This window comes from Heptranchias perlo, unplaced genomic scaffold (genome assembly GCF_035084215.1).
Source record: "Heptranchias perlo isolate sHepPer1 unplaced genomic scaffold, sHepPer1.hap1 HAP1_SCAFFOLD_52, whole genome shotgun sequence".
NCBI classification, from domain to species: Eukaryota; Metazoa; Chordata; class Chondrichthyes; order Hexanchiformes; family Hexanchidae; genus Heptranchias; species Heptranchias perlo.
In genome coordinates, this window is record NW_027139537.1 from 280609 (window position 1) to 301877 (window position 21269).

Sequence of the window (21269 nt, forward strand, 5' to 3'; positions counted from 1 at the left end):
ATACCGTGTTTTATTCTGCATTATTTCTGCACTGTTGGCCAGTGATAGCAGCATGAAACTTAAAAATGGTCCTCCCCTAATGTGGGGCTCGAACCCACGATCCGGAGATTAATAGTCTCATGTTCCACCAACTGAGCTAGCTAGGCCTGCGTACTAATAACCGCCTTATCTGTTATTGCAGGAAGCAGGAGAAAGACTCCATTTCAAATGAGGGACAGGATCAACTGTCACTTCGAAAGGCACGGACCAATCAAGGGCAGTCAGCATGGATTTGTTGAGGGGAGGTCGTGTCCAACTCACCTGATTGAATTTTTCGAGGAGATGACAAGGAGGATCGATGAGGGTAGCGCAATTGATGTAGTCTACATGGATTGTAGCAAGGCTTTTGAAAAATTCCCACATGGCAGATTGGTCGAAAAAGTAAAGGCCCATGGGATCCAAGGGAATGTGGCTTATTGGATCCAAAATTAGCTGAGTGGTAGAAAGCAAAGGGTAATGGTCAACGGGTGTTTTTGCGGCTGGAAGGCTGTTTCCAGTGGGCTGTCGCAGGGCTCGGTACTTGGTCCTTTGCTTTTTGTGGTATACATTAACGATTTGGACTTTAGCGTAGGGGGCATGATTGAGAAATTTGCGGTTGACATAAAAGTGGGCCGTGTGGTTGATAGCGAGGAGGAAAGCTGTGGACTGTGGGGGTTCAGGCATTTTTCTGATAACAAAGCACTCAATCCATCTCTGAACGAATTTTGAACGAATACGTGTGTTTGACCGGGCACAGGCACGAGGGGCCGAATGATCTCCTCTGGCGGACGAACATAATACAATGATACTCAGTGTTGTCAGACGAAAAAGCAACACATTCCAAATAAGAGCAGAGAGATGAAACTAGTCTAACAGCATAACAGCACGGTGAGATATTGTATTTGAGAAGGATGAGGAGGGATAGTTTATCATGGTGGTAGTAACATCGGGCATCATTTGTGACTTTGATCAGGACCATTTCTTGCTGCGACAGGGGCGGAAACCTAATTGGAGAGATTCAGCCCGGGCGTGGCCCCATCGTGTGCGGTGAGACGGAGGGGGGCGGGTGGAAGCAGCATAAAAGTTTAAAATGGTACTCGCCCAACGTGGGGCTCAAACCCACTACCCTGAGAGTTTTTAAAGATAAGGGGGAGCAGCCACTGTCTGTGTCTCCAGCTGCAATGGAAAGAACACATTCCAAGTACGAGCAGAGAGAGCACACCATTCAGCAACCCATTGTGTTACATACCATGCCATCGGTTTCCGTAGTGTAGCGGTTATCACGTTCGCTTTACACGCGAAAGGTCCCCAGTTCGATCCCGGGCGGAAACATTATGTTGGAACTTGGTCTCCACAAACAGACAGATCGATTTTCTTCTCCTGCCAAAAAGGGAGACAGTGGCTGTTGCCGTGTTCTTTGTCACCTGCATATTTTACTTCATTAAACAGATAATGTTGAGTGTTAGAAAACTGATCCACAGTGACGCTCTTTTCAAGTTTTATTCCCTTCTCATCTGGAAGGATATGTTGGCTTTCGACAGAGTGGCTTTTGAAAGGAGTTAGTCGGGTGGGATCGACAAACCTTTTCCAATGGTGGGGGACAAGGGAATACGAACCAACCATTCACCAAGTTCTCTCAAATTCTCCGGTTCAATGGGAAACCGGCCAACAAAAGCCCTTTCATTGACCGTGGAGGTTCAGACAATTTTCTGATAACAAAGCGCTCAATCTATTTCTCTTGTCTATTTCCCTATGTTTCCGGATACTGTCTGCATCTCTGCCCTGTGTTTATCTCACTATGTGTCCACCTGAAGGGTGGTTTTTGAACGAAGATGTGTGTTTGTCTTCTGTTATTTGCATTAAATAAATGAGGTCATCAGGTGCTTCCCTCCCGGCCAGAGGCAGACTTTAGAGCAGGGTTCTGTTAATTGTGAAGACGCAAAGAAAGCTTGAATTGCAGAATTGTTCAAACCGGCTCTCAGGGAAAAAACTGTGATCCCCACGTGATTTGAACCCGCAACCTTCTGATCTGGCGTTGCGTCACGATGCCTGGGTATTTCAATGGGTGTTTGTTTCTATCAATGTTTGTCAAGCACCGCTTTCGAGCTCCCAGATTGGTGGAATGGGTTGGCTTTCAAATCCCCGCCCACTCCCACCGGATGTCAGGCAGCATCAGAAGTATCCTTCACCTGTCAGCGGTAGCATGGCGCTCGCTTCCATCGCCTGCTGTCACCGGACTGCAGCAAATACAATTACATTCATCCTGCACCCAGAATTATCACATCACAGGAAATGGATGTGGGAAACTGCTCAAGATACATAACAGGACGGGAAACTTCTGAAAAACACGTGGACTTTCGATGTTTGGACTTTGGTGAGAACTGCAAAAAAGAAGGTGTGAAAAAATAAATTATGGGTGTGATGCTTGTATATAAAGTGAATGTTTATTTTCGGATTTCTCCCGTTACTGTCGCAAATATGGGTTGTTAATCCATCAACAATAACGTCCGCTTGATTTTAGCCCAATTGGTTACAAAATAGCAATTTTAATAGACTGATTACAGCAGAGTTGCACTACAGGTATCTTCAACATTACATTCAACAGTATTATTATTATTATAATACAACTGTCTACAGATTACATTAATGACAAGCAATCAACACAACCTGACCTGTCTGCGAATCCAGGTATATCAGACCTGACATTTGCGGACTGCCTGTGGCAATGGACTTCCGACTGTCCCCTATTGAGAGCTCTAACATTTGAGAAGGGAGCATGCCCTATCTTTATACGATTCGGCTGCATTGTTCTGTACGTAAGCACTACTGATCTTAACTCATGGTCGTAAACCATCCCACTTTGCTGACTCACAGAAACCACCAAGGGTTGTTTATTGTCTTAGTTTTTTTTAGACTTTCTCCGTCATCAGGTTTTGGATGCATATACTAGATTAACACAACCTGGAGTTCAGGTGTCCAGGACACCCAAGTTTCTCTGGACATCAACATTTTATAGTTTCTCACCATTTCAAAAATATTCAGTTCTCTGTTCTTCCTACCAAAGTGAATAACCTCACATTTCCCCACATTATAATCCATCTGCCACATTCTTGCCCACACGCTTAACCTGTCTGTATCCCTTTGTAGACTCTTTGTGTCCTCTTCACAGCTTACTTTCCCACCTAGATTTGTATCTTCAACAAACTTGGATACAATACACTCGATCCCTTCATCAAGTCATTACAAGTCGTCTATAGGCATATAAATAGTAAACTGGTAGTGAGAGGAGGGGTAAGAACGATTAGGGACCAAAAGGGAGATCTACACATGAAGGCATAGGGCATGGCTGAGGTTCTAAATGAGTATTTTGCATCTGTCTTTACCGAGGTAGAAAATGCTGCCTAAATCACAGTAAATCACAGTAAAATGGGAGGTAGTTGAGATACTGGATGGGGTGAAAATTGATAAAGAGGAGATACTAGAAAGGCTGGCTGTACTTAAAGTAGATAAGTCATCTGGTCCGAATGGGATGCGTCCTCGGTTGCTGAGGGAAGTAAGGGTGTAAATTGCCGAGGTCCTGGCCATAATCTTTCAATCCTCCTTAGATACAGGGTTTGGTGCCAGAGAACTGGAGAATTGCAGATGTTACACCCTTGTTCAAAAAAGGTTGTAAGGATAAACCCAACAACGAGAGGCCAGTCAGTTTAACCACGGTGGTGGGAAGCTTTTAGAAATTATAATCTGGGACAAAATTAATAGTCATTTGGACAGGAAAGCCACTTTGGATTTGTTAAAGGCAAATCGTGATTGAGTTTTGTGGTGAGTTAACAGAGAGGGCTGATGAGGGCAATGTGGTTGATGTTGTGTAAATGTCCTTTCAAAAGGCATTTGATAAAGTGCCACAAAATAGACTTGTCAAAAGGGGCGATAGTGGCTGCTTCCTTATTCTTTAAAAGCGCTTTCTTTTCTTTCACTCAACAGATAACTTTGAGTGAGCGAAAACTGATCCACAGTGACGCTTATTTTAAGTTTATACCCTTTTAATCTGAAAGGATATATTGGCCTTGGAAGGAGTGCAGCACAGATTCACCAGATTGTTACCAGGGTTAAGGAGTTAAGTTATGAGAAGATGTGGTATAAATTAGGTTTAAAATCACACAAGTCACACTGCAAAAAGTTTTCATTTTTGATACATACATTAATGACCTGGGCTTGAGTATACAGGGTATAATTTGAAAGATTGCAGATGACACGAATATCGGGAATGTAGTAAACAATGTGGTGGATAGTATCAGACTTCAGGAGGACATCGACAGCCTGGTGAAATGGACTTTATTAATAGAGGCATAGAGTACAAAAGCAACAAAGTTATGCTAACCGTTCATAAAACATTGGTTGGGCTGCAGCTGGAGGATTGTGTTCAATTCTGTGCACCGCACTTTAGGAAAGGTGTCAATGCCTTGGAGAGGGTGCAGAGGAGATTTACTAGAATGGTAACAGGGATGAGGGACTTCAGTTATGAGACGAGAATGGAGAAGCTGGGATTGACCCCTTAGAGCAGAGAAGGTTAAGGGGAGATTTGAAAGAGGTGTTCAAAATAATGAAAGGTTTTGATAGAGCAAATAAGGAGAAACTGTTTTCAGTGGCAGAAGAGTCGGTAACCAGAGGACACAGATTTAAGGTAATTGGTAAAAGAGCCTGAGGCGACATGAGGGAATATAATTTACACAGCGAGTTGTTATGATCTGGAATGCGCTGCCTGAAAGGCCGGTGGAAGCAGATTCAATAGTAACTTTCAAAAGGTGATTGGATAAATACTTGAAAAGAAAAAAAAATCAGGGCTTATGAGGAAAGAGCTTATGGGTGGTTAGACTACTTGGATCGCTCTTTCAGAGAGCTAGCACAGGCACGATGGGCCGAATGATCGCCTTCTATGTTGCAACATATTAAGTGTTGCTGGGCGAAGAAGCAACACATTCCAAATCAGAACAGAGACAGGAGACTAAGTCAGTTCCCCATTGTTTTTAATGAGATAGCAGCGGGTTCCGTAGTGTAGCGGTGATCGGGTTTGCTTTGCACGCGAAAAGTTCCCGAGCGTAAACATTATGTTGAAACTTGCTCTCCATAAACATCCAGCGAGGAGTTTTTTCTCCTGCCAAAAAGGGCGACAGTGGCTGCTCCCTTATTCTTGAAATGCTGCATCTTTTACTTCACTAAACAGATAACTTTGAGTGAGAGAAAACTGATCCGCAGTGACGCTCATTTCAAGTTTTATTCCCTTTTACTCTAAAAGGGTATATTGGCCTTGGAAGGAGCGCAGCCCAGATTTACCAGAATGTTAGCAGGGCTCGAAGGGTTAAATTATGAGGAGCGGTTGCATACTTGTATTCCCTGGAATATCGAAGGATTTTTCGGATTTTGGAAGGGAGATGGACAAACCCTTTCCGCTGGGGAGGGAGCCTCAGGCAATATCACAATAGCTGCTTTCCGAGTGAAAACGGCCCGACGCATCACTGTGAATATGAGAGACGAGTCTCTCGGTGCCGCGTCCTGCACAGTGAATGTCAAAACTTTTAAAAGGTGCAGAAACATAAACCTCCAATGGGAATGAGATTTTGTCAGAGGTTGCCGCCTTCCCTGCTGCTCTTGCCTTTTGCGAGGCACCTATTTCGGTTTCAATTTCCAAACTGGGTGAGTTGGTGATCACAGTACAGTAGACTCAGCGGTCCCGGGTGAGATGGAGAGAAATCAGCCGTGGCGCAGACATACTGCAGGAGAGAGTCAGAGCTGGGATTCACCCCTGAAAGCAACAGAAACAGTTTGAAAGAGAAATCATCCAACGTGGGGTTTGAACCCACGACCCGGAGATTCGGAGTCTCATGCTCTACCGACTGAGCTAGCCGGGCCTAAAGCACTCGATCACTCTTGTCTGTCATTGCAGTAAACTCGGCCCTGGGTGTCCATGTGCAGCAATCCCAACATAACGACTATATCATTGGCTGTGTTTATCTCTGTGTGTGTGTCCACCTTCAGGTTGATTTTGAGCGAATACGAGTGTTTGTCTTCTGTTTGTAACATTAAACAAAATAGCGCATCAGACACTTCCCTCCCTGACACGGGGGAACCAGTGAGACAGACTTGTTTTTGAGAAAACGCAAATGAATCATCAATTGCGGAATTATACAGACTCTTATCAGCGCCAAAAGTAGATTTACAATATATACACCCCAATAAATAAATACTACAGATCCGTGTAATACATTTGCAACCAACAGAGTCACGAAACCATAAATATTATTTGTACCTAATACAAACACTCTCAGATATATTTCGAAACTATTCGCACCTTCTCTGGTGGTCCAGTGGTTCGGATTCGGTGCTTTCACAGCCACGGCCCGTGTTCAATGCTTGGTCAGGGAATTTGCTCTTAAAAAAAACCTTTTGCCAAATCATAGCAAATTGACGGCACAAAAGGAGACCATTCGGCCCATCGCGTCCGCGCCGGCCGAAAATGAGCCACCCAGCCTCATCCCACTTTCCAGCACTCGGTCCGTCACCTTGTCGGTTATGCCACTTCAGGTTCATATTCAAGTATTTTTTAAATGTAACGAGGGATTCTGCCTCTCCCACCCTTTCAGGCAGTGAGTTCCAGACCCCAGAAAAAGGATTCTCCTCATCTCCCCTCTAATCCTTCGAACAATCACTTTAAATCTATGCCCCCTGGTTATTGATCTCCCTGCTAAGGTAAATACGTCCTTCGCATCCATTCTATCTCGGCCCTTCATAATTTTGTACACCTCAATTAAATCACCCCTCAGCCTCCACTGTTCGAAATAAAACAACCCCAGCCGATCCATGCTTTCCTCACAGCCAACATTCTCCAGCCCTGGCAACCTCCTCGTAAATCTCCTCTGTACCCTCTCTAGAGCAATCACATCTTTTTTGACCAGTCTGCCAATTGGGACCTTGTCAAAAGCCTTGCTAAAATCCAAGTAGACTACATCAAAGTACTCCAGGTGTGTTCTCACCAAAGCCCTATTTAATTGCAGCAAGACTTCCTTACTCTTATACTCCAACCTCCTTGCAAAAAGGCCAACATACCATTTTTCTTCCTAATAGCTTACTGTACCTTCATGTTAACTTTCTGTGATTTGTTTACAAGTACACCCAACTCCCTCTGAATATCAACATTTATTGGACTCTCACCTTATAAAAACTATTCTGCTTTTCTATTCTTCCTACCAAAGTGGACAATTTCACATTTTCCCACCTTATACTCCTACTGCCACCTTCTTACCCAATCAATTAACCTGTCCACCTCCCTTTGCGTCCTCCTCACGGCTTACTTTCCCACCTACCTTTGTATCGTCAGCAAACTTGGATACATTACACTCGGTCCCCTCATCCATGTCATTAATATAGAATGTAAACAGCAATTGCAACATAAATTGTCCGCCCAGGATCGAAAGCAGGGCCGTTCGCGTGTCAAACGAACTGGTAACCACTACACCACAAAAAACCGCTGGTGACTTATACTGGGCAGAGGGGAACCGACCAGTCACCTCTGTCTGCTCTGATTGGGACAGTTTTACCTCTCTTTAAACAACATCTCTCCTGTCCCACACTTAAATCATGGAATTGAATCATAGAATATTACAGCACAGAAGGAGGCCATTCGGCCGTGTTGCCCTGCCTACTCTTTGAAAGAGCTGTCCAATTTAGTCCAAAAAAAACAGCCTTTTCCCCATAACCTTGCAAATCAGTCCTCTTCAAGTACCTGTCCAATTGCCTTTTGAAAGTTCCTATGAAAGCTGCTTCCACCGCCCTTTCAGGGAGTGGCTACCAGATCGGAACAACCCTCTGTGTGAAACAAAATATCCTCATTTCCCCTCTAGTCCTAAAAGCTCTCAATCCTTCTCCAAGGATGCCTTTTTACAAATATTTCATTCATCAAAAACCACACAAGTTACACCGGAGAAAGTCTTCATTTTCAAGTAATGAACGTTCCGAAGGAGCTCCCTAATTTCCCTCCCCTAACATTATGAATCAGATCATTCTCGTCCGGATCCTGTTCCACATGAACCGGCCACGCCCACCCCCGTCAGGAAATAGCCATTCTGATTCTGTGACTGTGGCCAGCTTTGTTCGGGCAGTTGGTTTGACAGGGACCTCACACCATACCCTCCTCCCGTGTTTTATTCCACATCCGCAGATTGGGGCCCGGCCTGGACTGATTTTTTTTCTCTGTCTCACCCGGGGCCGCTGAGTTTCCTGCTCAGATCACAAACCAGCTCTCCTACACCCGATCAACAATTCACCCAGTTTGTAAATTGAAACCGGAGCAAGTCCCTCGTCAGAGGGCAAGAGATGTAGGGGAGGCAGCAACCTCTGACTAAATCTCAGGCTCATCACAGAGGTTTGTGTCTCTGAACCCCGAATAACCTTCTGCTCCTTTTATAGTTTTGATCATTGCGCACGAGGCGGCACTGACAGAATCGTCTCTTGCACTGACAGTCAAGCAAGCAGAGGGTTCACTTGCAAAAGCAGCGTCAAAGTTTAAAACAGAATTTGCCCAACGTGGAGCTCGAACCGACGACCACAAGATTAAGAGTCTTATGCTCCACCGACTGAGCTAGCCGGGCCCACTAAAATCTCTCCATTTGGTCTGTTATTGCAGTGAGGCAGCTGCTGGCTCCCCCCGAGGGGCTGAGTTTCGAATCGGAGAAGTAGACAGCTCAGAAGCAGGCCATTCGGGCCATCGCGCCCGTGCCTTGTCCTACAAACCATGTACCAGATTCTCCTGAATTCCAAGGTGTGGAACGAAAGCGAACAACAAAAGCCCTTACATTCGACCGTGGAGGTACAGGCAATTCTCTGAGAAACCGGTTTGTCTATTTCCCGGTGTTTGCCTGTCTCTCTGGCTGTGTTTATCTCTGTGCGTGTGGAGCTGCAGGCTGATTTTGAATTAATAAGTGCGTTTGTGTATGTTTCTTGCAATAAATAAATGAGGGAATCAGACGCTTCTCTCCCTGACACTGGGGAACTAGTGAGGCAGAATTCAGAGCAGGGTTCTGTTTATTGTGAAAAAGGGATCTCAATATGTATTATTCAGTCTCTTACCAGCGCGAAGTACAAGTGCGACCCAGACGTGATTTAAACACTGAGCTATCTCATCTGGAGTCAGTACGCGCTACCATTGCGCCACGAAGTGAGATAGTAGAGAGTTGGGTTTTACCTTAATGAACGTTTCTCATTTACTGTTTCATTTATTTCAGATTCCCAAATCCCCGCCCACTCCCACCGGGTGTCAGGCAGCCTCAGAAGCAGCCTTCACCTGTCCGCGGCAGCTTGTCTGCAGCAAACACAATGGCACACACCCGGCACCCAGAATCATCACATCACAGGAAAGGAACTGCTCAAAATGCAGAAGAGGACGGGCAGCATCTGAAAAAACGCGGAGACTTTCGGTGTGTGGAATTTGTTCAAGACTGCTCAGAAGACGGTGTTAAAATGTAAACTATGGATTTGTATAAATGGATGTCATGCTTCTTTATAAAGTGAGTGTTTATGTTCTGTGTGCCATTGAAAAATTTATTTTGATTATTTTTAAAATATGATATATCTTGTCATAAATATGTATGATTGCATCTGTGACATTTATAAATACATTTGGGTGTAACTGTGTGGTGGTTATCATTATATCTCTGTGTATCTGTGTTATGTATTTGTGTGCAATGACAAATAAGACATAGAAGACTGAAGCCGATGGTTTCATTCTTCCCGTCGTTTAGCAGCAGGAAATTACTCGGCCATGCAGGCGACTTTTTTGTCTTCATTCATGGGATGTGGGTGTCAATGGCAAGGTCAGCATTTATTGCCCATCCCAAATAGCTCTTGAGAAGTTGCTGGGGAGCCTCCTTCGTGAACTGCACCTTTCATTGACTGTGTTATTGACATTTTCTGGATTTGCACAAACTATTTCCGCTGGTTGCGAATTCTAGGACGAGGGGGCACAGTCCAAAAATTAAATCTGAGATAGATAGCTTTTTGCCAGCCGAAGGTATTAAGGGATATGGGCCAAAGGCAGGTATATGCAGTTGGATCACAGATCAGCCATGATCTTATCAAATGGCGGAGTGTGCTCGAGGGGCTGAATGACATACTCCTGTTCCTATGTTACATTTCCCCATGTTACATTTCCCCAAGTGTCTGTTTTCTCCATAGTTTTCACAGAGGAAAAAAAACCTGCCCCAACATAATGCTCCCGCCCATGATCGAAACGGGGACTTTCTGCATATCAGGACAAGGTGATAACCGCTATACTACGGAAACCTCTGTTCTGATTAATAGCCAGAAGTTAGAATGACTGCATTGATTCTCTTTCATAACTATTCAATTGATCGAAGTTGCACAAGTCACAAAAGAAAAATGTTCATTTCAAAGTTATTAAACTCCCAAATGTGACCTGCCTTGTTTGGACAGGGGTTGACCCAGACGTGACAGCCTCAACAAAGCATATTCTCAACATTTCCATTGGGAACAAGAGGAGGCCATTGAGCCCCTTGAACCTGTTCCGCCCTTCAATTCGATCATTGATGATCTGCACCTCAAATCTATTTACCCTCCTTTGCTCCCGATCCCTCGATACCCTCAGCCAACAAAACTCTATCGATCTCAGTCTTGAAAGCTTCAATTGCCCCCCAGCATCCACAGCCTTTTGGGGGACAGAGCTCCAGATTTCTATTGCCCTTTGTGTAAAAAAGTGCTTCCTGATTTCGAACCTGAGTTGCATGGTTCTAATTTTAAGCTTATGTCCCCCTCGTTCTTGATTCCCCAGAGGAAATTGATTCTCTCTCTCTCTCGATTCTATCGAATCATTTAAACATGTTAAACATCTCGCTCAGACCGCCCCTCAATCTTCTATACTCGAGGGAATACGCAGCCTGTCGTCATAATTTAACCTTTTTAGCCCCGGTAATATTCTGGTGAATCTGCTCTGCACCCCCTCAAAGGTCAATCTATCCTTCCTGAGGTGCAGTGTCCAAAACTGAACGCAGTTACTCCAGACGCAGGCTAACCAGAGCTTTATATAACTGCAACATACATTCCACTTCTTTATATTCCAGCCCCCTGAGATAAAGGTTAACACTCCGTTAGTCTTTTAAATTATTTTTGGACCCGTCCGTTAGCTTTTACTGATTTATGTAAATGAACCGTTAATTCTCTCTGCTTCTCCACAGTTCCGAGCTTCTTACCATTTGGAAAATACCCAGAGCATAGGTACAAAGTGGATTACCCCACATTGAACTCCATCTGCCATAGTTTTGCCCACTCACTTAATCTATCAATGTCCCTTTGTAACTTTCAACTTGCATTCCACACTACTTACTGCACCACCTAACTTAGTGTCATCAGCAAACTTGGGTATACGACTCTCTGTTCCTTCATCAAAGTCATTGATAAATATGGTGACAAGCTGAGACCCCAGTTACAGATCCCTGGGGGACACCACTAGTCGCATCCTGCCAATTGGAGTATGTACCCATTATCCCTACTCTCTGTCTCCTATCTGCGAACCAATTCTCTCCCCATGTCAATAATTTGACTCAAGTTTCATGCGCTTTCATTTTTGCGAACAGTCTCTTGTGTGGAATCTTATCAAATGCCTGTCGGAATTCTATATTAATAATATCATAGGAACATAGGAACATGGGAACATAGCCTTTGTGTACAGAAGTGTTTTCTAATCTCACTCCTGAAAGGTCTGGCCCCTCGTCCGAGAATCCCCAACCAGCGGAAATAGTTTCTCTCTATCCAGAAAATGTCAATGACACAGTCAATGAAAGGCGCAGTTCACGAAGACGGCTCACCAGCACCTTCTCAAGAGCAATTCGGGATGGGCAATAAATGCTGACCTTGCCATTGACACCCACATCCCATGATTGAAGACAAAAAATGTCGCCTGCATGGCCGAGTAATTTCCTGCTGCTAAACGACGGGAAGAATGAAACCATCGGCTTCAGTCCTTTGAACGAACTGTATACACTTGCCGTCGAGCTCAATCCCCACTTGGTCCTCTGCCCCGAATATCCACTGCATCAGAAAATCCTCCATAACATCGAATCTCAGCATGGAAACATCACAGAAGGAGGTCATTCGGCCCATCGTGCCTGTGCCAAATATTTGAAAGAGCGATTCAATTGGACCCGCTCCCCTTCCCTGTCCCCATAGCACTGCAATACTTTCCCCTTCAATTGTTGATCCAGCTCCCCTTTGAATGTTATTATTGAATCTGTTTCCACCGCCCTTTCAGGCAGTGCATTCCAGATCATGGCAACTCGCTGCCTAAAAACATTCTCCTCATCTCACCTATGTTGCCAATAACCTTAAATCTGTGTCCTCTGGTTAGCATCCTTTCTGGCACTGGAAATAGTTTCTCCTGATTTATTCTATCAAAACCGTTCATGATTTTGAACACCTCTGTTAAATCTCCCCTCAACCGTCTCTGCTCTCAGGAGAACAACCCCAGCTTCTCCAGTCTCTCCACCTCACTGAAGTCCCTCATTCCTGGCACCATTCTCGTAAATCACCTCTGCACCTTCTCCAAGGCCTTGACATCCTTCCTAAAGTGTGGTGGGCAGAATTGTGTGGTGGCCAGCTGGGGCCGAACCAGTGATTTATGAAGGTTCAGCAGACGTTCCTTGCATGAGTACTCTATGCCTCTATTAATAAAGTCAACGATTCCGGATATTTTTTTATCAGTCAGGATGGCTGAGCGGACTAAGGCACTGCGTTCAGGTCGTAGTTTCCTTTGGAGGCGTGGGTTCGAACCCCACTTCTAATATCGGTTATTTTGACTCCTATTTTATTTGTTGCTTGAGCTGCAGTTGATTTTTCGGCCCAGTTGATTTGCTCTTCCCGCAATTACCAACCCGGTCTCCATCCACGGCATGTTTTGACGCCCACCGGTTCATCCCTGAGCCATTGGAAGTAAATGCCTTTCATGACTGCTGCTTACAAATGTATTTACATGTATCTGTATTATTTATTCATTTATTGGGGTGTATATGATGTCAATGTATTTTCTGGATGTTTATTTCTCTATGTCTTATTTTTTATTACACACAAATACATAATACAGATACACAGAGATATAATGATAACCACCACACAGTTACACCCAAATGTATTTATAAGTGTCACGGATGCAATCATATATATTTATAACAAGATATATCATATTGTAAAAATAATCAAAATAAATGTATAAATGGCACACATAACATAAACACTCACTTAATAAAGAAGCATGACATCCATTGTTTAAATTTTCACACCGTCCTGTTAGCAGTCCTGAACAAAGTCCACACACCGAAAGTCTCAGCGTTTTTTCAGATGCTGCCCGTCCTGTTATGCATTTTGAGCAGTACCTTTCCTGTGATGTGATGATTCTGGGTGCCGGGTGTGTGTAATTGGATTTGCTGCAGTCATGCTGCCGCGGACAGGTGAAGGCAGCTCCTGAGGCTGCCTGAGACCCGGTGGGAGTGGGCGGGGATTTGGTAATCTGAAATAAATTCAACGGTGCATGAGAAGCTTTCATCAAGATCAACATCAAGGTCCCTGCCATTCGACCTCCAGGCGCAATAGCGGCGCGTCTGATTCAAGGTTGCGTGTTCAAATCACATCGGGGTCACGCTTGTTCTTAACGTTGGTCGGAGTCTGAATAATTCCGGAATTCTTATTGCATTCCCTTTTTCACAATAAACAGAACCCTGCTCTGAATTCTGCCTCACTACTTCCCCAGTGTCAGGGAGAGAAGCGTCTGATTCCCTCATTTATTTATTGCAAGAAACACACACAAACACACTTATTAATTCAAAATCAGCCTGCAGCTCCACACGCACAGAAATGAACACAGCCAGAGAGACAGGCAAACACCGGGAAATAGACAAACCGGTTTCTCAGAGAATTGACTGTACCTCCACGGTCGAATGTAAGGTAATTTGTTGTTCGCTTTCGGTCCACACCTTGGAATTCAGGAGAATCTGGTGCATGGTTTGTCGGACAAGGCACGGGCGCGCTGGCCCGAATGGCCAGCTTCTGAGCTGTGTCCTTCTCCGATTCTGAACTCAGCCCCTCGCGGGGAGCCAGCAGCTGCCTCGCTGCAATAACAAACCAAATTAAGCTTTTTCAGCTCGACCCGGCCAGTTCAGTCGGTAAACGATGAGACTTTTAATCTCAGATTCGTGGGTTCGAGCCCCACGTTGTGCGAATTCTGTTTTAAACTTTCACGCTGCTTTCGCGAGTGAACCCTCCGCTTGCTTGACTGTCAGTGCAAGAGACGATTCTGTCAGTGCCGCCTCGTGTGCAATGGTCAAAACTTTAAAAGGAGCAGTAGGTTGTTTGGGGTTCAGATACACAAACCTCTCTGATGAGCCTGAGATTTTGTCAGAGGTTGCTGCCTCACCTGCATCTCTTGCTCTCTGACGAGGCACTTGCTCCAGTTACAATTTACAAACTAGGTGAGTTGGTGATCGGGTGCAGGAGAGCTGAGGAGAATTATTTTTACCCAGAGGGTGGCAGGAGTCTGGAACTGACTGCCTGAAAGGGTGCTGGAGGTAGAATCCCTCGTTACATTTAAATAATACTTGGATATGCACCTGAATTGGCGTAACCAAAAAGGCTCCGGACCGAGCGCTGGAAAGTAGGATTCGGCTGAGTGGCGCATTTTCGGCCGGCGCGGACATAATGGGCCGAATGGCCTCCTTCTGTGTTGAACATTTGCTGTGATTCTCCAAAATTGGCACTTGTTTTTTGTAACAGCAAGTCCTCTGATCAGGAATCGAACCAAGGCTATAACAGTGAGAATGCCGAATCCTAACCACGACACCACCAGAAAACACATGTCAGGTTTCTGAATATATCTGGGAGTGTTTGTATGAGGTTCAAATAATATTTCTGGTTTTGTGACTCTTTTCGTTGCAAATGTATTTACATATACCTGTATTATTTATTTATTTATTGGGGTGTATATATACTAAAGCTACTTTTGGCGCTGATAAGAGTCTGTATAATTCCGCAATTCATGCTTTAGTTGCGTTTTCACTGGTTCCCCAGTGTCGGGGAGGGAAGTGTCTGATGCGCTCTTTTATTTAATGTTACCAACAGAAGACAAACACTCGTATTCGTTCAAAATCAACCTGCAGGTGGACACAAGAGTGGAACATAACACTCTTAATCTCAGAATCGTGGATTCGAGCTCCCCGTTGGGCGAATTCGCTTTTAAACTTTTTATGTTGCTTTCAGGGGCGAACCCCAGCTCTGACTCCACCCCCGACCTCCCGTGCAGTGTCACCGCGCACATTGTGGCCGCGCCCGGGCTGATTTCTCTCTCTCACCCGGGACCGCTGAGTCTGCTGTACCGTGATCACCAACTCATCCAGTTTGTGAATTTAAACCGGAACAGGTGTCTCGCAAAGGGCAAGAGAAGTGGGGAAGGCTGAAACCTCTGACAAAATCTCATTCCCATTAGAGATTTGTGTATCTGAACCCCAAACACTTTCTTCACCTTTTAAAAGTTTTGACATTCACTGCACAGGACGCAGCACCAAGAGGCTCGTCTCTTACACTCACAGTGATGCGTCGGACCGTTTTCACTCGTAAAACAGCTATTGTCATATTGTGATATTGTCTTAGACTCCCTCACCAGCGGAAAGGGTTTGTCTATCTACCTTTCAAAATCATAAAAAGCCTTCTATATTCCAGGGGATACAAGTATGTAACCGCTCCTCATAATTTAACCCTTCGTGCTCTGCTAACATTCTGGTGAATCTGAGCTGCGCTCCTATCAAGGCCAATGTACCCTTTTAGAGTAAAAGGGAATAAAACTTGAAATGAGCGTCACTGAGGATCAGTTTTCTCTCACTCAAAGTTATCTGTTTCGTGAATTAAAAGATGCAGCTTTTCAAGAATAAGGGAGCAGCCACTGTCGCCCTTTTTGGCACGAGAAAAAATCTCCTCCGTGGATGTTTATGGAGAGCAAGTTTCAAAACAATGTTTACACTCGGGAGCTTTTCGCATGTGAAGCAAACGCGATAACCACGACACTACGGAAAGCGCTGCTATCTCATTAAAAACAATGGGGAACTGACTTAGTCTCCTGTCTCTGTTCTGATTTGGAATGCGTTGCTTCTCCGTCCAGCAAAACTTAATATGTTACAACACAGAAGGAGATCATTCGGCCCATCGTGCCTGTGCTAGTTCTTTGAAAGAGCTATCCAAGATGTCTCACCACCATAAGCTTTTTCCTCGTAAGCCCTGCAAATTGTTTTCCTTTTCAAGTATTTATCCAATCCCGTTTTGAAAATTACTATTGAATCTGCTTCCACCGGTCTTTCAGGCAGCGCATTCCAGATCATAACAACTCGCTGTGTAAATTATGTTCTCCCATGTCGCCACAGGCTCTTTTGCCAATTACCTTAAATCTGTGTCCTCTGGTTACCGACCCTTCTGCAACTGAAAACAGTTTCTCCTTATTTGCTCTGTCAAAACCTTTCATTATTTTGAACAACTCTTTCAAATCTCCCCTTAATCTTCTGCGCTTTCAGGGGATAATCCCAGATTCTCCAGTCTCACCACATAACTAAAGTGCCTCATCCCTGTTACCATTCTAGTAAATCTCCTCTGCACCCTCTACAAGGCCTTGACATCTTTCCTAAAGTGCGGTGCTCAGAATTGAATACAATGCTCCAGCTGCAGTCTAACCAGTGTTTTATAAACGTTGAGCATAACTGTGCTGCTTTTGTACTCTATGCCTCTATTATTAAAGTCCATTTCACCAGGCTGTCTATGTCCTCCTGAAGTCTGATACGATCCACCACATTGTTTACTACATTCCCGAGATACGTGTCATCTGCAATCTTTCAAATTATACCCTGTATACTCATGTCCAGGTCATTAATGTATGTATCAAAAATGAAAACGTTTTGCAGTGTGACTTATGTGATTTTAAACCTAATTTATACAACATCTTCTCATAATTTAACTTATTGCACCCTGATAACAATCTGGTGAATTTTTGCTGCCATCCTTCCAAGGCCAATATATCCTTTCAGATTAAAAGGGTATAAACTTGAAATAAGCCTTACTGTGGATCAGTTTTCGCTCATTCAAAGTTATCTGTTGAGTGAAATAAAAGAAAGCGCTTTTAAAGAATAAGGAAGCAACCACTATCGCCCATTTTGACAAGTCTATTTTGTGGCACTTTATCAACCGTCTTTTGAAAGGCCATTCACACAACATCAACCACATTGCCCTCATCAGCCCTCTCTGTCAATTCATCACGAAACTCAATCACGATTTGCCTTTAATAAATCCAAAGTGGCTTTCCTGTCCAAATGACTATTAATTTTGTCCCAGATTATCATTTCTAAAACCTTCCCACCATCGTGGTAAAACTGACTGGCCTCTCGTTGTTGGGTTTATCCTTACACCCTTTTTTGAACAAGGCTGTGACATCTGCAATTCTCCAGTTCTGTGGCAGCAAACCCTGTATCTAAGGAGGATTGAAAGATTATGGCCAGGACCTCTGCAATTTACACCCTTACTTCCCTCAGCAACCTAGCATGCATCCCATTCGGACCAGGTGACTTATCTACTTTAAGCACAGCCAGCCTTTCTACGATCTCCTCTTTATCAATTTTCACCCCATCCAGTATCTCAACTACCTCCCCATTTACTGTGATTTACTGTGATTAGGCAGCATTTTCTACCTCGGTAAAGACAGATGCTAAATACTCATTTAGAACCTCAGCCATGCCCTATGCCTTCATGTGTTGATCTCCTTTTTGGTCCCTAATCGTTCTTACCCCTCCTCTCAATACCAGTTTGCTATTTATATGCCTATAGACGACTTGTAATGACTTGATGAAGGGATCGAGTGTAATGTTTCCAAGTTTGTTGAAGATACAAATCTAGGTGGGAAAGTAAGCTGTGAAGAGGACACAAAGAGTCTACAAAGGGATACAGACAGGTTAAGCGTGTGGGCAAGAATGTGGCAGATGGAGTATAATGTGGGGAAATGTAAGGTTATTCACTTTGGTAGGAAGAACAGAGAACTGAATATTTTTGAAATGGTGAGAAACTATGAAATGTTGATGTCCAGAGAAACTTGAGTGCCTGGACACCTGAACTCCAGGTTGTGCTAACCTAGTATAATCATCCAAAATCTGATGACGGAGAAAGTCTAAAAAAAACTAAGACAATAAACAACCCTTGGTGGTTTCTGAGAGTCAGCAAAGTGGGATGGTTTACGACCATGAGTTAAGATCAGCGGTGCTTACGTACAGAACAATGCAGCCGAATCGTATAAAGATAGGGCATGCTCCCTTCTCAAATGTTAGAGCTCTCAATAGGGGATAGTCAGAAGTCCATTTCCACAGGCAGTCCGCAAAGTTCAGGTCTGATCTACCTGGATTCGCAGACAGTCCAGGTTGTGTTGATTGCTTGTCATGAATGTAATCTGTAGACAGTTGTATTATAATAATAATACTGTTGAATGTAATGTTGAAGACACCTGTCGTGCAACTCTGTTGTAATCAGTCTATTAAAATTGCTATTTTGTAACCAATCGGGCTAATTTCAAGCGGAAGTTATTGTTGATGGATTAACAACCCATAGTTGCGACAGTAACGGGAGAAATCCGCAAACAAACATTCACTTTAAATAGAAGCATCACACCCATAATTTATATTTTCACACGTTCATTTTTGCAGTTCTCACCAAAGTCCAAACATCGAAAGTCCAAGTGTTTTTCAGAAGATTCCCATCCTGTTATGTATTTTGAGCAGTTTCCTACATGTATAAACATCACACCCATAGTTTATATTTTCACACGTTCTTTTTTGCAGTTCTAATCGAAGTCTAAACACGGAAAGTCTAAATGTTTTTCAGAAGATCCCCTCCTGTTATGTACCTTGAGCAGTTTCCCACATCCATTTCCTGTGATGTGATAATTCTGGGTGCAGGATGAATGGAATTGGATTTGCTGCAGTCCGCTGACAGCAGGCGATGGAAGCGAGCGCCATGCTGCCGCTGACAGGTGACGGCGACTTCTGATGCTGCCTGACATCCGGTGGGAGTGGGCGGGGATTTGAAAGGCAACCCATTCCACCAATCTCGGAGCTCTAAAGCGGTGCTTGACAAACATTGATAGAAACAAACACGCAGTGTAGCATCCAGGCCTCTTGGCGCAACGGTAGCGCGTCTGACTCCAGATCAGAAGGTTGCGTGTTCAAATCACGTCGGGGTCGCAGTTTTTTTCCCTGAGAGCCGGTTTGAACAATTCTGCAATTCAAGTTTTCTTTGCGTCTTCACAATGAACAGAATCCTGCTCCGAAGTCTGCCTCTGGCCGGGAGGGAAGCACCTGATGACCTCATTTATTTAATGCAAATAACAGAAGACAAACACACATCTTCGTTCAAAAACCACCCTGCAGGTGGACACATAGTGAGATAAACACAGGGCAGAGATGCAGACAGTATCCGGAAACATCGGGAAATAGACAAGAGAAATAGATTGAGCGCTTTGTTATCAGAAAATTGTCTGAACCTCCACGGTCAATGAAAGGGATTTTGTTGGCCGGTTTCCCATTGCACCGGAGAATTCGGGAGAACTTGGTGGATGGTTGGTTCGTATTCCCTTGTCCCCCACCATTGGAAAAGGTTTGTCCATCCCACCCGACTAACTCCTTTCAAAAGCCACTATTTCCAAAGCCAATATATCCTTCCAGATGAGAAGGGAATAAAACTTGAAAAGAGCGTCACTGTGGATCAGTTTTCTCTCACTCAAAATTATCTGTTTAATGAAGTAAAATATGCAGGTGACAAAGAATACGGCAACAGCCACTGTCTCCCTTTTTGGCAGGAGAAGAAAATCGATCTGTCTGTTTGTGGAGACCAAGTTCCAACATAATGCTTCCGCCCGGGATCGAACTGGGGACCTTTCGCGTGTAAAGCGAACGTGATAACCGCTACACTACGGAAACCGATGGCATAGTATGTAACACAATGGGTAGCTGAATGGTGTGCTCTCTCTGCTCGGACTTGGAATGTGTTCTTTCCATTGCAGCTGGAGACACAGACAGTGGCTGCTCCCCCTTAACTTTAAAAACTCTCAGGGTAGTGGGTTTGAGCCCCACGTTGGGCGAGTACCGTTTTAAACTTTTATGCTGCTTCCACCCGCACCCCTCCGTCTCACCGCACACGATGGGGCCACGCCCGGGCTGAATCTCTCCATTTCGGTTTCCGCCCCTGTCGCAGCATGAAATGGTCCTTATCAAAGTCACAATTGATACCCTATGTGACTCCAACCATGATAAACTATCCCTCCTCATCCTTCTCAAATACAATATCTCACCGTGCTGTTTTGCTGTTAGACTAGTTTCCTCTCTCTGCTCTTATTTGGAATGTGTTGCTTTTCCATCTGACAACACTTAGTATCATGGTATTATGTTAGTCCACAAGAGGAGATCATTCGGCCCATCGTGCCTGTGCCGGGTCAAACACACGTATTCGTTCAAAATAAGTTCAGAGACAGATTGAGCGTTTTTTTTATCAGAAAAATGCCTGAACCCCCACAGTCCACAGCTTTCCTCCTCGCTATCAACCACACGACCTACTTTTATGTCAACCGCAAATTTCTCAATCATGCCCCCTACGCTTAACTCCAAATCGTTAATGTACACCACAAAAAGCAAAGGACCAAGTACCGAGCCCTGCGACACCCCACTGGAAACAGCCTTCCAGCCGCAAAAACACCCGTTGACCATTACCCTTTGCTTTCTACCACTCAGCTAATTTTGGATCCAATAAGCCACATTCCCTTGGATCCCATGGGCCTTTACTTTTTCGACCAATCTGCCATGTGGGAATTTTTCAAAAGCCTTGCTACAATCCATGTAGACTACATCAATTGCGCTACCTCATCGATCCTCCTTGTCATCTCCTCGAAAAATTCAATCAGGTGAGTTGGACACGACCTCCCCTCAACAAATCCATGCTGACTGCCCTTGATTGGTCCGTGCCTTTCGAAGTGACAGTTGATCCTGTCCCTCAGAATTGATTCCAATAATTTCTCCTGCTTGCTGCAATAACAGATAAGGCGGTTATTAGTGCTCAGGCCTGGCTAGCTCAGTTGGTAGAACATGAGACTATTAATCTCAGGATCGTGGGTTCAAGCCCTACATTTGGCG

The 21269-nt window shown here is 44.4% G+C and overlaps 6 non-coding genes across 6 annotated transcripts; 3 read left to right on the forward strand and 3 right to left on the reverse strand.

Moving 5' to 3' along the window:
• Positions 1 to 1277: 1277 nt before the first annotated feature.
• On the forward strand, positions 1278 to 1350 carry trnav-uac (transfer RNA valine (anticodon UAC)). Its single transcript has one exon. It is a non-coding gene; the product is annotated as a tRNA-Val (tRNA).
• A 4501-nt stretch (positions 1351 to 5851) lies between these two features.
• On the reverse strand, positions 5852 to 5924 carry trnar-ccg (transfer RNA arginine (anticodon CCG)). The gene has a single exon. It is a non-coding gene; the product is annotated as a tRNA-Arg (tRNA).
• A 2663-nt stretch (positions 5925 to 8587) lies between these two features.
• Positions 8588 to 8660, reverse strand: trnak-cuu (transfer RNA lysine (anticodon CUU)). Its single transcript has one exon. It is a non-coding gene; the product is annotated as a tRNA-Lys (tRNA).
• A 10596-nt stretch (positions 8661 to 19256) lies between these two features.
• trnaw-cca (transfer RNA tryptophan (anticodon CCA)) lies at positions 19257 to 19328 on the forward strand. The gene has a single exon. It is a non-coding gene; the product is annotated as a tRNA-Trp (tRNA).
• Positions 19329 to 19990: 662 nt separating this feature from the next.
• trnav-uac (transfer RNA valine (anticodon UAC)) lies at positions 19991 to 20063 on the reverse strand. The gene has a single exon. It is a non-coding gene; the product is annotated as a tRNA-Val (tRNA).
• Positions 20064 to 21196: 1133 nt separating this feature from the next.
• On the forward strand, positions 21197 to 21269 carry trnan-auu (transfer RNA asparagine (anticodon AUU)). The gene has a single exon. It is a non-coding gene; the product is annotated as a tRNA-Asn (tRNA).